Here is a 13,769-nt window from a genome sequence, read left to right as displayed (position 1 = left end):
AGTGCGTCAGGACTGGTGCTGGCTTTTCCTCTGCCAGCTCAGAAGGAAAAAAACAGCTTTCAGGCAGCACAAATCCCAAGCTGCACCTTCCCAGCAGGGAACCCGTGACCAGGCCGGTGGCGTGCTGAGAAGTCCGCCCGACTCTGGCACTATAATGGGGCCCAGCAGCCTCTCGTGCATGGCCAATCACAAATTAGGGGGAAAAATCCCAAAGAGACCAAGGGAACTGCTGCAACAGTAAGCGAAGGTAAGGCGGGGCGAGGGAGAGAGAGGCCCTCTCAGCAGGAAAGCATTCTGACTAAAAGACCAGTGACCTCTTAGCTAGCAACAGTCATGTTCCCCCAACATTTTAAAAGACCAGGTCCGGGGTAAAGATGATGACGATCTAGCAGTGAACAGAAATAATAGGTTTCCCTTTAGGGTAGCACACCAAGGATGGCTTTAGAATGGGCACATGGGATTCAAGATTTTAGTGTCAAATATTGACCAGATTGAAAAGATCTAGGTTTGGTTGAGGGAAGTTAAAATGCCAACCTTTTGGCCAGCTAACACTGAAAGTCTATAAATGAAAGAGAGAGGCAATCGAGTCTACACCCATCTGTCTGTCCAACAGTGAATATACAACAAACAGTGAACAGCATGAAACCTTTTAATTAAGGAAGTGATGGAGATTGTAGTGGGAAACAGAATGAAATTATCAGGTAGTGGGGCAGTGAAGGTTGAAATGCTATACATGTAGATTACCAAAGGAACATCCACGCATGTGTTATAGTGCTTCACTGCTAATACATTGGACAGGGAGTCGCTGCCAGCCTCTGGACACCCTAGTGCAATTCTTTCTCCTCCAGCCTTTCAACACAATAGAGTGTTGAAGCGGAGATATTTGTTAGAAATTGGGGTTTCTGGTCGTGCTAGAGTGGGAAAAGTCGAAAATTCAATCCAACTGCGATGGAGCATGAGCCGGATACAGGAATTCACTATGGCCTGCTGAATCAAAATACCTTGATCTGGGATGTGCCATCATTGATGAGGATGCGAGCGGCTGGTGTTGAACCAAGCAGTGAATGAGATGCATCAGAATTTCTCCACGCAACTGTGGCAATGCATTGGTTCTGAGTATGAGCAGTGGTTCAGTATGTAATGTGTGACTGCCACTCCCACAGCAGGTGATGCGTAAAACCAAAGGCGATGCGTTGGTTCGGGGTCAAAGCGCGAGAGTGCTCCATGCAATAAAATGGATGCGCTTGTTCTGAGGTCAATGCTCTGGGTTTGCTACCAATAGCAATGAGGATGCACTGGTTCTGAGGGCAATGCGTCGGATCTGCTCCCAGCTATGATGAGGATGCAGTGGTTCCGGGGCGTTGCACCAGGTCCACTCCCCGCAATGATGAGGCTGTGCTGATTTTGACTTACGCAAAGGTGAAGATGCACCAGTACCAATGAGGATTTGGGGGTTCTGGATTTAGAGCACCTCAAGTCTCACTTCCAAAGGTCCAGGACAAGGCTGTCCCCACTTGGCAGGGCAGACTCACAGCTTGCAGAGTCCAGGTGCAGAAAAAAAGTGGTTCAAGTCTTTGAGATTCCTGAAACTTGGGGACAGGAGGCAAGTCAGGAAGCCTTGGAGTGACTCTGGGTTCAAGTGATACAGGTCCAGTCCTTCTCACCCAGGCAGGAGAACAGCAGGCAGCAGACCTGCTCTACAAGGCAAAAGCACAGCAAGCTAGAGTTCAGCAAAGCAACAGTCCAGCATAGCAGCTGTCCTTTCAACAGCACTGCAGCTCTTCTTCCTGGCAGTGTAGTCACTAGTCCAGAGGTGTACTGATTTGGTAGCACCAGAAGTCCCGGATACACTCAGTGGTGCTTTTGAAGTCGGAGACACATCAAAGAAAGTTTTGAAGAGCACAGCAGTTCTCCTTTAATGCCAATGCTCTCGACAGACTACAGAGGGCTAATCAATCCTCCCTCCCTTTCATCCTGCTCAGGGTGGCACATCTGCATTTAGATGACCACTCAGGCCACCTACCCTTCGTTTGTGTGTGACTGTCTAGAGGTAATGCAGGGAGCCAGTCTAAAGGTAATGCAGGAAGCCAGATGTCACCCTCCCCAGATGTGTATTACAGAGACAGGTGGAGGGCACCAAATTGCTAAAGTAAATAAATGACAAACATAGTTCTAATAGCTGTACAATCAATCAATCAGGGAATTTGTTAAGCACACTACTCACCCTTGAGGGTCTCAGGGTGCTGGGGGGCAGGGGATGCTACTATTGCTGGATCAGCCAGGTCTTGAGAAGCCTCCTGAAAGTTAGTAGGTCTTGGGTCAGACGTAGGAGGTCGGGGAGGGTGTTCCAGATCTTGGCGGCGAGGATAGGAGAATGATCGGCCACAAGAGGTTGCTCGTCAGATGCGGGGGACGGTAGCGAGGGTGTGGTGGGCAGAGTGGAGCTGGCGGTTCGGGGTGTAGAAGGCGAGTCGTCTGTTGAGGTACGTTGGTCTGGTGTCGTGTAGTACCTGTGTGAGTGGGTGAGGAGCTTGAAGTTGATCCTCTTGATGACGGGCAGCCTGTGCAGGTCTCTCAAGTGGTGTGTGATTCGGCTGTGTCACGGGATGTTGAGGATCAGGCGGGCCGAGGCATTCTGTATGTGTTGCAGTAGCTTCAGTAGTTTGGCCGGGGATCCCACTTAGAGGGCGTTTCCGTAGTCCAGCCTGCTTCTGACGGGAGCCTGGGTTACCCGTTTTTCTTGTGCAGGTGGGCCGAGTTGTTCTGTATGCGTTGCGTTTGTTTCAGAAGTTTGGCTGGGGCTCCCGCGAAGAGGGCGTTTAGGTAGTCCAGCCTGCTGCTGACGAGGGCCTGGACAACCGTTTTTCTTATGCAGGTGGGGATCCATCTGTAAATCTTGCGGAACATGCGGAGGGTGTTGAAGTAGGAGGATGAGATGGTGTTGACTTGCTTAGTCATGGAGTGTGTTGAGTCGAGGATGAACCCCAGGTTGCGTGTCTGGTCAGTGGGTGTTGGTGCTGTTCCCAGGGCGGTCGGCCACCAGAAGTCGTCGCAGGCTGAGGGGGTGGAGCCGAGGATGAGGACCTCCGTCTTGTCCGAGTTCAGCTTTAGACGACTGTTCTTCAACTATTCGGTGACAGCTTTCATTCCTTCATGGAGGTTGGTCTTGGCGGTGTGGGGGTCCTTGGTGAGGGAGAGGATCAGCTGTGTGTTGTTGGTATAGGAGATGATGTTGAGGTTGTGCAGTCTGGCCATGTGGGCTAGCGGGGCCATGCAGATGTTTAACAATGTCTGGGTACGTCGCAGATTATCTTGGAGGCTTCGGAGCAGAAAGGGGGGAGGCGGACGCTCTGGTTTCTGCCGGCGAGGAAGGAGGTGGTCCATTCCAGGGCCTTGTCTTGATTACTGTGTTGTGGAGGCGTGTGCGTAGGGTGCGGTGGCAGATCGTGTCGAAGGCGGTTGAGAGGTTCAGGAGGATGAAGGCCGCGGGTTCGTCATTGTCTAGCAGGACCCTGAGTCATCAGTGGCGGTGATGACTCAGTTTCTGTGCTGTGGTTGCTGCAGAACCCGGACTGGGATGGGTCCAGGATGTTGTTCTCCTTGAGGTAGTGGGTCAGCTGTTTGTCGACGGTTTTCTCAATGACCTTTGCCAGGAACGGGAGTAGGGAGATGGGCCGGAAGTTCTTGAGGTCCCTCGGATTTGCCTTGGGTTTCTTGAACAGGGCGTTGATCTTGGTCTGCTTCCAGCTCTCTGGGAAGGTTGCTTTCTCGAAGGAAATGTTGATAGCCTTGCAGAAATAGGGTGCGATGGTGGCGCTGGCTTTGTTGAAGATGTGGTGTGGGCACTGGTCTGGCGAGGAGCCGGGATGGATGGTGTTCATGATTTTAATGGTGTTGTTGTCGTTGATGTTTGTCCAGGTGAACAGGTGGCCATTGTGGGTGGTGGTCGTGGGATCTGAGCTGTCATGGTGGTCTGGTTGTCAAAGCTGTCATGTTTGCCTGCGATCTTCGATGGAAGAAGATGGCCAGGGAGTTGCACAGGTCTTGTGATGGTGGGATGTCATTTGGGATGGAGCTGGGGTTGGAGAGTTCCTTCACGATGTTGAAGAGCTTTTTGCTGTTGGGTGCGTTGTTGTCAAGGCGGTCCTTGAAGGAAGTCTTTTTAGAGGTTCTGATGAGGTGGTTGTGTTGGCGCATTGCATTCTTGAGGGCTGCGTTGTTCTCCGGTGCCTGTTCGAGGTGCCATTTCTTCTCTAGTCTTCGGCGGGTTTGTTTGGATGTCTGGAGGTTCATGGACAACCAGCTGGCATTCTTGTTGGTGTGTCTGTTGGTGGGTTTCTTGATAGGGGCGAGGGTGTTGGCGCAGTTGTTGAACCAGAGCTTGAGGTTGCTGGCGGCGGTGTCTGGGTCGGTGGGGGTCAGAGGTAAGCATGAGCGAATTTTGCGGATCTCGCGTTCGCGAATTTTGCGGATTTGCGGATTCGCAATCCGCAAAATCCGCGAATTCCCGCGAATTTGCGGATTTTTTTTTTTTGTGTTCGCCCGTGTTTCTGCCAGTTCGCGAGGGTTTTGTACACTTTCGCAAATTGCGAACTTACCTGTCGGGTCGCAAGTTTCGCGAACTTGTTGTTTCTACGTGTCCAGCCTGTTTGGGACACTCTTCTTCATCACTGCCACTCTCTGTCACCACTGCCACTCTCTGACTACTCATGCCACCCTCTGGCCCACCCATGCCACCCTCTGTTTCATCACCACACCCTCTGGTTGTCCAGTGTACATTATTTTCGGCAAAGCAAAGCACACCTTCCCTGCCTCAAGTGACCTGAATTAATTTGGGGCTGATTAATGTGTCACAGAATATTTTTTTAGCTGGCACCTGCTTCCTTAGTGCGCCCTGATTAGTGATCTTTTGCACTTGCTAAGTGCTTTCATTGTTGCAAAATTAGTTACAACACCTGCCCTGCCCCAACTGACAATAATGAATTAGGGGCTGATTAATGGATTTTAACTTCCAGCCTGGCTCCTGCTTGTCTCCCTTAGCTGTAATTCAGGACCTTTGTGGCATATGTGTAACTATTCTGAGGTTCAGAGCAGGGTCACATAATAGTTTCAACTGGCAACTGAACTCTGGAGGGGCCCCTCAGGAAGCACTACAGGAAATGGCTACTAATGATGAGCCTGAACTTTTGAACCTGGTAAGTAGTTACTTTCAGTTTTGCTAAGATCGTATTTCTGCAATTTTGCACTTATTCGCGGGGCGCGAACTCACGCGAACTCACGCGAACAGTGCGAGCAGTGCGAGCAAAATCCGCTGCTCGCGGATTTGCGGATTTTGCGGGAGATTCGCAAATCTCGCGGATTGCGGATTTCCCGAAAATCCGCAAAATCCGCGAGCGGAACGGATTTTCCGCCCATGCCTAGTCAGAGGGTGGGCTTCGGGCGATGGCAGTGTTTAGCTGGTCTTCGGTGACTTTGCTCCAGCAGCAGCGGGGGATATGTTGGGTGCGGTGGTGCATAGTGGGTTTCTAGAAGGTGAAGTGGATGCAGTGATGGTCGGTCCAGTGGAATTCAGTGGTGTGGCTGAAGGAGAGGTGGGAACTTGCGGAGAAGATGGGGTCAAGCCTGCAGCCGGCGGAGTGGGTGGGGTTGAGACGCACTGTCGTAGTCCGAGGTTGGTGAGGTTGTCAATCAGGGTGGTGGAGTTGGTGTCGTTGTTGTTCTCGGGATGGAAGTTCAGGTCTCCGAGGAGGACTTAGTCCGTGGAGGCTATGGTGTGGGTGCTGACGAAGTCGGCGATTGAGTCGCTGAACTGAGGTCGCGGTCCAGGAGGTCTGCAGATCAGAGTTCCTCTGAGGATGGTGTTGGGATCGGTGTGGATCTGGAAGAGCAGGTGTTTGACGGTGCTGAGGGTGTCGTTGGTGCTGGTCGTAACCTTGAGGGTAGACTAGTGGATGATGGCAATTACCCCTCCTATTCCATTGGCGCGGTCTCTGCAGGTGATTTTGTAGCCATCCAGGATGGGTACAGTGCCAAGGAGTAGTTCTTCCATGTCTCTATCAGGAAGGTGACATCCAGGGAGGATGTGTTGAGCAGGTCCTAGAGTTCGATGATGTGTTTGTGTGCGGAGTAGGTTTTCAGGAGTATGCATCTGAGGTGGTTACGTCTGTTCTGGCGAGTGGATAGGTGGGTCGGATGCTGGTGAAGCTGTAGTTCTGGTTGGAAAAGGGTCCTTGGGTGTGTTTCAGCGTGGCCAGGAAGCAGGTGTGTGATTGTCCGGTGCTGAGTGCATGGAGGGTGCTGGCATCATAGCGGAGGCGGGCGTCGCAGTGTTTGTGGGGGCCAGGGGATCTGGCACTGGGCGCGGTCCAGGCACATACGGGCGCAGACAGGCTTGCCTTAGGCATGCCCGCTGCGCGGCCTCCATATAAGGGGAGGTGGGAGGGAGGAGCAGCTGGGTGGCAGGAGCGGGGTGGCGAATGGGAGACCAAGGGGCAGGCCAAAGGGACGCAGCGGCGGGTAAAAAATTCATGTGAGGGACGGCGGGGAGCAGAGGGAAAAACCGGGCACAGAATGAAATGCAGAAAGGAACATTAGGCAAAGCAAAACAAGTCTAGCGAAAGCAATAGAACAGCGTGGCAAGCGACCTGTCTGCAACCTGGGTCGCTCCCCACGCTGAATGTCATGTATTGCCTTAAATGTCCATGCACAATATCTTACAATGGTAAAACCACCCATGAAGTCAAAAAATGAATTATCCAACATCAATCACGGAAACATTGTAAAGTGGTCAATGCTCCACTGGTTGATCATTATGTAAGCATGTTACATGCACCAAATGCAATGAAATGGTTGGTTCTGGAAGTGGTCAAATGCTCTAGATGCAGGCACTATGTGAATCACTTGCTCACAATTAAGGAGTTTATATGGATCTGGATTGCCTGCACAGCAGTTAACAGCTTGAATCAACATGTTGAGTGGCATACATTGGCCACATTACAATGAGTTTCCAGCACGATATGCTGGACCATATGTGGTTTGAAGCTTCCTTCCTGCTTTCATATGGTTGGTTTCAGAGGCTTCATTGAGATTGTATTAGGATATATAAACCTGTGTAGGGGGCGGTTTGGCTGAATTCCCATGTGTGACGTCCATTGTGAAAAAACTGAGCTTTCTTTCATAACTGGCCATGACTCTGTGACTCTTATAGGATCTGGAGATTCACTTGAAATTCCTTATATGTTGATGATTATATAATTCCTCCTGTCCAGTCATGCTGGAAGTAAGTGACATAATGCAGTGGTTAGTCTTTTCTGCTATTTTAACTTACTTTTGGTGGAAAACTCTCCCCTTGAATGTTATGTTTTTCATACTTTTTTCAATTTTTTTTTAGATGGTTTCTAATTGTATGTAGATGGGCCTTGGTAAGTGCGGATTATTTGAGGGTGGAATATGCCCCTGCCTCTTTGGTCCGTTCTCCATATTTTTTTTGGTTTGAAACAGGTTTATTTGCACTAATTTAGTAGTCTTCAGCCACTTCAAGATGGCCGGTGCAGTTTTCCATTGCACACATTACCTGGCGGGGCATGTTTTCTACGACGATACACTGGATGTAAATGGGTCTTATCATGTAGGCGTCATGGCCACACTGGAGTAATGATTGCACAGCCCATACCTGAGTTCAAGTAGCTTTCACGTTCATTGTGGCTGGCCTTCTAAACAGCATCGCCTGGTCACCCCCTATTTGTGTTCATACTCCTATGTTGTTTTTTCTTTTTGACTGCTTAACCTGTTACTAAGTTGCTTTTCATTTCAGGTTAAAGATGAATCATTTGCTTCTGACCGGGTTTTCTTGTGGCTTTTATTGTACAATGTGATTTTAAGTAGTATGTCAATCAATCAATCAATCGATCAGGGAATCGTAAGCGCGTCACTCACTCGTGAGGGTCTCAAGGCGCTGAGGGGGGTGCACAGATCCGTTCAGCCGAAGAGCCAGGTCTTGAGAGTCTTCCTGAAGGTGTTCAGGGAGAGGGCGCGTCTGATGTCTGCCGGTAACTCATTCCAGATCTTGGCTGCAATGTGGGAGAATGATCTTCTGCCTGCTCTGACTCTGTGGATGTGCGGGGTTTCTGCCAGTGCGAGGTTGTCAGACCGGATGTTTCTTTTGGGTACGAGGAAGTTTATCCTGTCGTTGAGGTATTTGTTTGTCTTTTGTTGTGTAGGCATTTGTAGGCGTGAGTAAGGATTTTGAAGGTGACTCTTCTCCACTGGGAGCCAGTGGAGTCTCCGAATTTTAACGGTGACTCTTCTCCACTCGGAGCCAGTGGAGTCTCCGCAGGTGTTGGCTGATATGTTCGTGGCGGGGGGTGCTGAGGATGAGTCTGGCAACAGTGTTCTGTATTATCTGGAGTTTGCAGAGTAGGGACTTGTTGATGCCGCGTAGAGATCATTTCCATAGTCTAGTCTGCTGGTGATGAGTGCCTGGGTGACTGTCTTCATTGACTCGGGGGATCCATTTGAAGGTCTTGCGAAGGGTGCAAAGTGTGTTAAAGCAGCTTGAGGTGATGGTGTTGACCTGTCGGTTCATGGCGAGTGAAGAGTCGAGTACAATTCTGAGATTTTTGGTGTGGTCTGATGGGGTAGGCAGCTTCCGAGGGTGGTGGGCCACCAGGTGTTGCCCAAGCTGAAGGGGTGGTTCCAAGGACGAGGATTTCCATCTTCTCTTCATTAAGTTTTACACAGCTGTTGGTCATGCAGATTGGGACGTATTGCATTCCTCTCTAGAAGTTGAGTTTTGCGGTGGTTGGGTCTCTGGTGAGGGAGAGGTTGAACTGGGTGTCGTCGGTGTAGGATACGATGTTGAGGTCATGTTGTCGGACGATAGCTGCAAGGGGGGCCATGTAGATGTTGAAGAGGGTCGGGCTCAGAGATGACCCCTGCGGGACTCCGCAGGTGATTTCTGTGGGTGCGGAGAGGAAGGGCGGTAGTCTGATCCTTTTGCTTATTCCAGTGAGGAACGATCAGATCCAGTCCAGGGCAGTTCCATGTATGCCTGCGTCATGCAGTCTGGCGACTAGTGTGCGGTGAAAGACGGTGTTGAAGGCTGCAGACAGGTCGAGGAGGATGAGGGCTCGGAGTGGCATTGGTCCAGGAAGCTGAGAATGTCATCTGTGGCAGTGAGTAGGGTGGCCTTGGTGCTGTGGTTGCTTCAGAATCAGGAATGGGATGGGTCGAGGATGGCGTTCTCTTTGATGAATCATGTCAGTTCCCTGTTGACTGCTTTCTATGCCACTTTGACTGTGAAGGGGAGGAGCAAGATGGGCCAGTAGTTCTTGAGGTAGGTGGGGTTGGCTGTCGGTTTCTTGAGCAGGGGCCTGACCTCCGCGTGCTTCCAGTCATCTGGAAAGGTGCTTGCTGTGAAGGTTGTGATGGAGGTGCGGTGCAGTTCAGGTGTGATGGTGACCGTAGCTCTATTGCAGATGTGCGGGGGCAAGGGTTGGTGGGGACTCCCGAGTGGATGCCTTTCATGGTCGTGGCGGTGTCCTCATTGTGATAGGAGTACAGTTGGAGATGGGGGCTTGCTGGTGTCTCTGGGTGTGGGAGCGGGATGTGGCTTCTTGTGGGTGGTCCACAAAGTTGTCATAGAGTGTTCTGATTTTGAGGTGGAAGTAGGACCCAAGCTTGTCGCAGGGGTCATGGTATGGGGTGACGTCTATGGCTTCGCTGCATGGGTTGGTGAATTCCTGGATGACACTGAAGAGTTCCTAGGATTTGGTGGAGTTGGCAAGGATTTTGTTGTGGATTAAGTTTAGGCCTGGGCGGAGTTGGCGGAGTGGGGCTTCGCGGAGCTACGCGAAGTGGGCGAGAAACTACGCCCACCTCCGCACTCCGCGTAGCCCCACTCCGCAAACACCACCCGGCCGCCAGCCCCGCCACCCGCCTCCCGCCTCCCTCCCGCCCTCCCGAAATACATTAAATTAAAGGAATACATTAATTTAAAACACACTTACCTTGCCGGCCGCTGCCCGCCGCGTCCCCGGGGCTCGCTATCTTCCGGCTTCTTTCGTAATGCGCATGCGCGGGCGGCCGCGCATGCGCATTTCTCACGAGAAAATGCGCATGCGCGGCCGCCCGCGCATGCGCATTACGAAAGAAGACGGAAGACGGAAGATAGCGAGCCCCGGGGACGCGGCGGGCAGCGGCCGGCAAGGTAAGTGTGTTTTAAATTAATTTATTCCTTTAATTTAATGTATTTAGGGAGGGCGGGAGGGAGGTGGTGGCGGCCAGCTACGCTCCGTCTGCGGAGCGTGCGTAGTGCCGCCTGGCTCCGCCGGCTCCGCAAAATGCGGAGTAGGCGGCACTACGCACACTCCGCAGACGGAGCGTAGCTGGCCGCCCACCCCTAATTAAGTTCCTTTTTGGTTGCTCTAATTTGGTTGTGGGTGTCCGTCATGGAGGGCCTGTAGGTGCAGTAGTTATAGGTTGTCTTGGTGTTCCTCTAGTTGTTCTCTTGGCATCTACAGTTGTGCCTGGCTTCTTGGAGATCGGTTGTGAAACAGGCGGCTTTCTTTGGGCACTGTTTGGCGGAGTTGCATAGCGGAGCAAGCTCGTCTGCACATTTGGAGATCCAAGTGTGGAGTCCTCTGGCTGCGATGTTTGCATTGGATGCCCAGTTGTGAGTGTACCGGGTGAGGGGGGAGTTCAGTTGCTCATTGGTATCCTTGCTCCAGTTCCTTCATGGTGGGCAGGGGCTGGTTTTGGTGCCTTGAGTTTGTAGACATTGAAGTGAACACTGTGGCGGTCGGTCAATGGAAGTTGCGTTGTGTGGCTGAAGTGGATGCTGTTACCAGCAGCGAAGATTAGCTTATGGGGGTGTCCTGCTCTATGTGTCAGTGTGGTGACCAGTTGGTTGAGTCCGATGTTGGTGAGGTTGTCACGGAGGATGGTGGAGTTGGGATTGCTTGGGTTATCTAGGTGGAAGGTAAGGTTTCCAATAAGTGTATTGTTTATTGATGCGATGGCATGGGGTGCTATGAAGTCTGTGATGGTGACGGCGAAGGGTGTCCAGGGCCCAGGGGGTCTGTAGATGAGGGTTCCCCGGAGTGTTTTGTTATGGCTGGTCTGGAGCAGGAATTGCAGGTGTTCGGTGGAGGGGAAGGTTTAGCTGGAGGTGATCAGGCAGAAGCTGCACTTGTGGGCAAGGCCTCCTCCTGGGGGGTTGGGGCAGTCCTTCTTCTGGATCTTTGTTCCATCCGGAATGGCGGTGTTGATGTCGGGGGCAAAGGCAGCGTTGGTCCAGATCTCCGTGAGAATCCAATGTTGGGGGAGAGGGAGTCGTGGAGGTTCTAGAGTTCCATGGCATTTTTGTGTATGAAGCGCACATTTAGGAGGATGCATCTGAGGGTGTCATACTCACTTCAAGAGGCCATGGTGCCAGCATACTGGAAACATGCCATGGTCCTCCCACTGTTGAAAATGGCAAATCTTGACCCCACCCAGCCATCTAATTTTTTCGTCCCATTTCCTTACTTCCTGTGTTGTCCAAAATTTTTGAAAAACATGTAAATTCACAACTTACCACTCTTATTGAATCTTCTAATTTTTTTCATCCCTCTTCGGTTTCATAGCGGGTTTCTCAACCAAGACAACTCTCCTTGGCATTACCGAAATGCTACGACAACGTTTAGATGTAGGTAACATAGTGGCCTTTATATTATTAGATCTAAGTGCTGCATTTGGTACTGTTTACCATACCGTATTAATTAAATCCTTACAGTCTCTTGGCATTTCAGGGTCAACACTTGGTTGGCTGGCTTCTTTCTTTCTTATCTAAGCAGGCCTTTCAAGTGTTTTCAACCAGGGCTTCCTCAAATGTGCCTACAGTTACAGGTCACCACAGCGTTTATCAGGACCTTTCAGATACCAGTATCTAAAATCCCTCAATGCCCCGAATTAGGAGTCCCCGGAACCAGTTCACACGGAGAGAGTAAAACACTCCTGTTAATCTGTGGGTAGAGAAAAGATGAAAAAAGAGTGGGGTCAGTCATATCCGGGTACCAGTTGTAAACTACAACAAGTATCACACCTTCCAACCAACCAGCTCTCTTTTTAGCGAATTCATACCTACACGGAGGCCTAGCACCACCTCTGTATAACTGGAACAACAGAATGGCAATATCATGCTTCATCTTCAGGTGTCACTAGTCGGACCTATCAAGCTTGCTCGTCCATACAATATGCTCATAAGGAACAGTACTCTACTGGGACAAATGCCCCCACGCTCTCATTTCCTGTCTCTATCTAAGGAAAAGAAAGACTCAACCCACCGAGTTTACGCCATCAGGTCATTGAGTGTATCTGATTTTGGAATTGGATTTTGAAATTCGGAAATTTTAATTTGCTTTCTAGGACTCGTCGTAAGGTGGACAAGAATATTTCAGTAATGGCTATGATATTTAACCCCTTGTATGCTCATGACGAACTGAGCTTGTCATGGCATACAGTGCTCGGGTGCTCATGACGAGCTCAGCTCGTCATGAGACCCACCCACGGGGGGAGTGCTGGCGCTCCCCCCGTGGGAGCCCGATCCTACACTTCTTTACAGGGAAGGCAGGGGAAGACCTTCCCCTGCCTCCCCCTGCCCCCCCCCTCCGTGTCATCAATGATGCGCTGACATCATTGGAGGTTCCCTTTCTCCTCCGACGCGCAGGGAAGCCATTTGCTTCCTGCGCGTCAGAGGAACAACAGGTACGTTTTGGGGCTGGGCAACCACATCAATGGGTATATGGTATTTTTCCTCATATACCATGCACATGTGTGCATCCAACACATATGCAGTGAAAATGCACTTACAGGCATCAATATATTTGGGAGAAGTACTCGCCACCGCCGCAAGATCCCCAACTCCATACTGCTAGCCCTGTGTTCAACTCTGAATACGGCGGTCTTTGGACTGCCTGCACAATGAGCTGCGGGCAGGGGGAGGTGCAGTTCAGTGGCAGTCTGACCACCAAACTCGTAATGAGGCACTTAGTACACCATGTATTAAGAATTTGCCTACAAAGCAATGTTCTCTTTTATTTTTTTCTTCTATGTGTGGCAATAAATGTTCTCTGTGCACTGCAACTAAGTCAGCGTGCGCCAAAGGCATGCAAAAACTAACTATTAAAATGATCGTATTGCATGACCTGTCAAAGTCAGTAGGTTCTGCTACTTAATTGCATGTAATAATTACATTTTAGTCAGATCTATTATATACTAACACGATCATACCAGTTCCCCATGACATTTACTCTACCTGCACCTCCATAAACGGGCAGAGAAATGACTGAACTCAAATGTAGGTACCATGAAGTAAATTTACTTAGAATAGTATGGGGAAGCATTAAAGATAGCTCTCAGGGTTTCCCATGTAAGTCATGAGTAGCTGATCCAGACATGGTATTTGTTGCCATTGTATAACATATATTTTTCCACCAGATTATAATATTGAAAAAAGGATTGGATGAGCTAGCTATGCCTGATGTAGAACAGTTCTCGTCTAGCCGTACCCTGACAATTGACAACAACAGTTATCTGCCTCTGGCGCCCAAACATAACTCTGGATCATGCACGCCAAGAACATGGAAGATAGGAAGGCAGAACCCTTCATGGCATCAGCTTAGGATAACTTCCAGGCCTCCTGCTTTCTACCAAGAGCTTCAATCTTCTAGGGCTGGCACTGCACAGTTTGTTATCTTCACCTAACCTATACTGGCTCTATTATCCCCAAG

The sequence above is a fragment of the Lissotriton vulgaris genome, chromosome 6, assembly GCF_964263255.1.
Source record: "Lissotriton vulgaris chromosome 6, aLisVul1.2, whole genome shotgun sequence".
Taxonomy (NCBI): domain Eukaryota; kingdom Metazoa; phylum Chordata; class Amphibia; order Caudata; family Salamandridae; genus Lissotriton; species Lissotriton vulgaris.
Note: the sequence above shows the minus strand (reverse complement) of the source record.